The sequence below is a fragment of the Oryctolagus cuniculus genome, chromosome 4 (genome assembly GCF_051225735.1).
Source record: "Oryctolagus cuniculus isolate XC-2025 breed Fujian yellow rabbit chromosome 4, ASM5122573v1, whole genome shotgun sequence".
Classification (NCBI taxonomy): domain Eukaryota; kingdom Metazoa; phylum Chordata; class Mammalia; order Lagomorpha; family Leporidae; genus Oryctolagus; species Oryctolagus cuniculus.
In genome coordinates, this window is record NC_142870.1 from 129,222,136 (window position 1) to 129,227,601 (window position 5,466).

At 34.5% G+C, this 5,466-nt stretch overlaps 1 non-coding gene across 1 annotated transcript; it reads left to right on the forward strand.

Moving 5' to 3' along the window:
* The first annotated feature begins 4,965 nt into the window (after positions 1–4,965).
* On the forward strand, positions 4,966–5,072 carry LOC127483039 (U6 spliceosomal RNA). The gene has a single exon (XR_007909013.1). It is a non-coding gene; the product is annotated as a U6 spliceosomal RNA (small nuclear RNA).
* The last annotated feature ends 394 nt before the right edge of the window (positions 5,073–5,466 follow it).

Here is a 5,466-nt window from a genome sequence, read left to right on the forward strand (position 1 = left end):
TTCATTTTAGCCCATGGCATTAAGTATTACATAGATAAGAATTATCTCAAAATTTTAAGCTCTAACCTAAACTTATTTTCTGAAATCCAGATTCATATATGCAGTTATTCCTTGATCTCCCTTAGTTGTATATCAAATAAAAATCCTAAAGTTAACATTTAAAACTCAACTCCCATTCAGTCCACATCTTTGCCAATAATTATGCCACCTACTTTTCCATCTTACTTGTGATAAACTTCATTCTTCCAGTTTCTCAAGCAAAATAGTTGTAAGCATCATTGATTGATTCTCAGTCTGTTTATTTTCAAATTTTATATCTAAATCATCTGTATATTCTAGTTAATCTATCCTCAAAATAGATTTTATTCTGATTATCTTGTTACTACAGATAGCACTGCTATGCTAAACCATTATCAAATATGATCTGGCTTATGTCAGTAGCTTTCCCCCAGCATCTCTGTTTACATCTTGACACTGTAAGTGGAGTCACCCATGTCAGCCAGCTAAAAGAGTCTTTAGATAGTTTTAAGGTCATAGTAGGCCATTTTTTCTGTCCAATGACTTATCATATCGCTTAGAGTAAAAACAAACAAATAAATCTGTCTTTAAAGTAATGTGTAACAGTCTGCACAATCTCCTTCCTTCTCTAATTTTTGTTTCTTCCTCTCCAGACATACTAGGTGTACTAAAAGATGAAAAATTTTTTCCTACCTGAGGTTTTATACCCTTGGGTTCCTTCAGCATCAACTACTCTTTTCCAAATACCTACATGGCCTTTTCTCCCATCAGCTTCAAATATTTGTCCAAATCTAAAACTTTATGACTTTATTTAAAATTCTGAAGTTATTCTCCCCCACTGCAATTGCAGTAATCCCTTTCTCCTTTGATTTTTTTTGTACTTATCTCTAATATATTATAAAATACTTGTACTTAGCTTGTTCAGTTTGTTCATTGCTTTACCCAAGTACCTATGAGAATGCCTGTGACACACTTTTGGCAATCATAAAGTATCTGATTAATGAATGAATGCTATGCTTCCAATCCAAAAAAGAAGCTTACAAATAACTTATGGAAGATTGGCAGAGTATTTAGCAAGTTTAGTGGACTCAATTTCAGTTTCTGAAAACCACCTTGATTACTTCAGTAACAAATTATTTAAGAAATTGAGTTAAATTATTTTTTAACTTTTATTTAATGAATATAAATTTCCAAAGTACAGCTTATGGATTACAATGGCTCCCCCCCCATAACTTCCCTCCACCAGCAACCCTCCCCTCTCCTGCTCCCTCTCCCCTTCCATTCACATCAAGATTCATTTTCAATTATCTTTATATACAGAAGATCAGTTTAGCATATATTAAGTAAAGCTTTTAACAGTTTGCACCCACACAGAAACACAAAGTGTAAAATACTGTTTGAGTACTAGTTATAGCATTAAATCACAATGTACAACACATTTAGGGCAAAGATCCTACATGAGGAGTAAGTGCACAGTGACTCCTGTTGTTGACTTAACAATTGACACTCTTGTTTATGGCATCAGTAATCACCCTAGGCTCTTGTCATGAGTTGCCAAGGCTATGGAGGCCTTTTGAGTTCGCTGACTCTGATCATATTTAGACAAGGCCATAGTCAAAGTGAAAGTTCTCTCCTCCCTTCAGAGAAAGGTACCTCCTTCTTTCATGACCGGTTCTTTCCACTGGGATTTTAGTCGCAGAGTTCTTTCATTTAGGTCATTTCGTTTTTATTTACTTATTTATTTTTTGCCAGAGTGTCTTGGCTTTACATGCCTGAAATACTCTCATGGGCTTTTCAGCTGGATCTGAATGCCTTAAGGGCTGATTCTGAGGCCAGAGTGCTGTTTAGGACATCTGCCATTCTATGAGTCTGCTGTGTATCCTGCTTCCCATGTTGGATTGTTTTCTCCCTTTTTTTGTTTTATCAGCTAGTATTTGCAGACACTAGTCTTGTTTATGTAAGAAATTGAGTTAAATTTTTTATAATGATATCAAATGATCAAGCACCTAGGCTTATGTCTGACAAAAGAAGTATCAGACCTGTACTTGAAAAACTGATAAAGCTAAGTGAAACAGCTTAGCAAATATAGAGATTGCTCTAGGATTCAAGACCCTACATGGCTGATCAATACTCCTCAAATAAATTCAAAAAATCCAGTCATGTTGCTGTTTCTCTATGCGTTTGACATGCAGGTTAGGAATTTTAGTTGGTAGCCTAAAAGCCAAGAGTAGCCAAAAAGTCTTGACCAAAAAATTGAGAGTTGCCTGCCTTTTTAAAAGATTTATTTATTTAATTGAAATTCAGAGTTACACAGAGAGAGAAGAGGCAGAGAAAGAAAGAGGTCTTCCATCCACTGGTTCACTCCCCAGATGGCCACAAAGGCCGGAGCTGCACCGCTCTGAAGCCAGGAGCCAGGAGCTTCTTCTGTGTCTCCCGCACAGGTGTAGAGACCCAAGGACTTGGGCCATCTTCTACTGCTTTCCCAGACCATAGTAGAGAGCTGGGTCAGAAGTGGAGTAGCCAGGACTAGAACCAGCGCCCATATGGGACGCCGGCACTGGAGATGGTGACTTTTACCTGCTACAACATAGAATCTGCCCCAGAGAGGGTTAGCCTAACAAATAATGTCACTGCATCCTTACAGTGTGCTAAATGCTTGGAATAGGCCAGTAGACCCATGGGACCAAATAGAATATATAAACTTTTAATATTTGTCTACCTTGTCAGAAAAAGGGAAGAAACTGAAAATAAAAACAACAACAAAACTATAAGTATATTAAAAACTCCAATGTGAATGGTCATGATATGCATTCTTTCAGAAGATAATTCTTGGAAACCCCTTAAAGATTTGAGTTACAGCCATCTTAAATATAATTTCAGATATTTTTGAAGTCAGGACATAATAGGTACAAGTCCCACAGAAAAAAATTGTTCATTTATCTACATTAAAATTTAAAACTTGTATATATCAATACACAACAAAGGGAATAAAAAGTATTACAGAAGGCAATTTTTATTCCTTATAGCCAAAAAATAAAATCCACACAATATATCCCCATTATATAAACATCTCACAGAAGTTGCCAAGAAAATGACAAAAGAAAACAAAAGAAATTGGACCAAAGCCTTAAACACTTTAAAAATTTGATGGACATTCCACAGGAAAGTTGGATGTGCACATAATGGATAATAGTACAATAAAGGGATTAAAAGACCATTAACAAATTCTAGAAAACTAAAATATCCATAATATTGAAGTGGAAAATACCTTGTAGAATAGTTTTAAGATGGAATACTATTCATCAGGGATACTGAATGACAGCCAGTTACCGGTAAGTGTCATGCAATGAACTTCTCCTACCTTCTATGGTATGAAATAAGAAAGACATAAGATGTTGTCAAATATGACTTTATATTTGTGCAGTTTAAAATTGGATACATTTATAAGTAATAAAATTATTTCAAACAGAAAGAAAAATGGGAGGATTACCATGAAAGTCACAATGATGAAAACCTTTGTGTAGAGATGGGACTGTAATGTAATTGGAGAAGGGAACAGAGAAAACTTGGAAAGAACTGACAGTCACCACTTCTTAACCTCAGCAGTAGACATTTGAATGTAGGTACATAAAGTATTCAAACACTTTAAGTGTGGATATGCATTGAAACACTCTTCTATTTGTTTAATACTTTTAAATAAAATAAATGGGAAGCTATATATGGCCAAGTAAGTTGAAGTAAGTTGAACTAAATTACTGTGCTTATCCAAAAAGCTGCCTCTTAATGTAGGGTATTTGGCTATACTTTTTTCTCACTCAAACACATTCCAGTTTTGAACTCTTGACTCTTCAAAATGCCAGATATAACTAAAATGTGGTATTTTGCTTGAGCATGTGCAATTAAAAGGGCACTACTGAATTGTGGTAGTGTGTAATGTTTTCCAACTGCTGGAGGTAGGGAACATGATTTTATGGTGTGCATTTACTCCTACTGAGGACTCTGTATTTCATAGACTTATATAATATTAGAAAGCACTCCTTCATTCCACCGAACTTTCTCTCCAGGTTTATAGGTAAGTAGTGGATTATAGTTTGGTTCAGAAATCAAGAAACTGCTTCCAGAGTGCCAGCCCAGGTTACAAATCATCAGTTCTTGAGGCCAGACTTGTCAGTACATTACTGCTCTTTTTGTAAAGTTTTGTAGATATTAATCACATATTAAAGGCTGTGCTGAGAATAAAGGGATTCCTGTGTAGCTGATTAAAACATGAGTTCTTTACTAAGTGGAGAGTAGAGAAAGTTCACAGGAATAAATTACATTTTTTAATTATTTATTTTCTATCACATTGTCTATTACAGAAGGTTCTTTAACTCACTATATTTTCACGTCAGCATTTTCTTCTTTCTCATAACCCCTATGACTTTGTCCTATCCTTTAAAATTGGAAATGCAGCTTTAAATTTTCTTCTATAGATAATAGTCAATTCCTATAAAATTCTATGAGTGTGTGGATTACAGAATCAGAACTAGTCTTTAGAAGATTTATTTTTTGCTACCTCTTGTAAAACATATTTTCTTTGCTTGTTTATATGCTTTTAAATAGGTACATTTATTTGAAGATTTTATTTAGCCACTATTTTGCATAATGTGGTAGAAACAGTCTTTTACTTGGAAACAGACTAGGGCTACTAAATTCTAGCCTCTGTCTGTATAAATCATGAGTATATTTCAAGACTATTTTGCAGTGAAAATATATAAGTAGCAGTGTTTTGATATACAATACAATGGTTTCAGTGTTCATTCAAAAGTCATGCTCTGGACGTTTAATACAGCTTTGCAAAAGAGTTACCATTTCTTTCACAAACAATACTAATATTATGTATAAAAATTTATATAGGAAAACATGATTGAAAACTACTTGGGGCTAAAGTTTAAAACTTGAACCATAGTGCTAACTTTAACAGCACATATACTAAAATTGGAATGACACAAAGAAGATTAGCATGGCCCTTGTGTAAGGATGACACACAAATTCATGAAGCTTTCCATATTTTGATTATAATAGTGAAAATGAAGATGGAGATCAATATACAGATAACATTGACATGCCTGGGCAGAATTTTGAGTTCAAGAGATGAGATTATTGTGCTGAATCTCAGGATTCCAGAAAATATTGCAAAATATTTGAGATATTTAGATCCAAATTCTGCCTACTGTGATCTGAAACCTAGAACAATGAGAGAGAATCCTTATGATATTACAGGAAAGAATCCAGATGAAGTGTGTTATGCAGGAGATAAGTTGGTTAGATACACAGGAGACAGAATTTTAATGGCTCATACACAGTTGTTTGCTTGGGAAGCCTCTGACAAAGGATCTGAAGTGACCTGAAGATAAATCCTATAAAACTAGAACTGTTGTATAAGTCTTTCAAAGCCAGAAAAGAAGA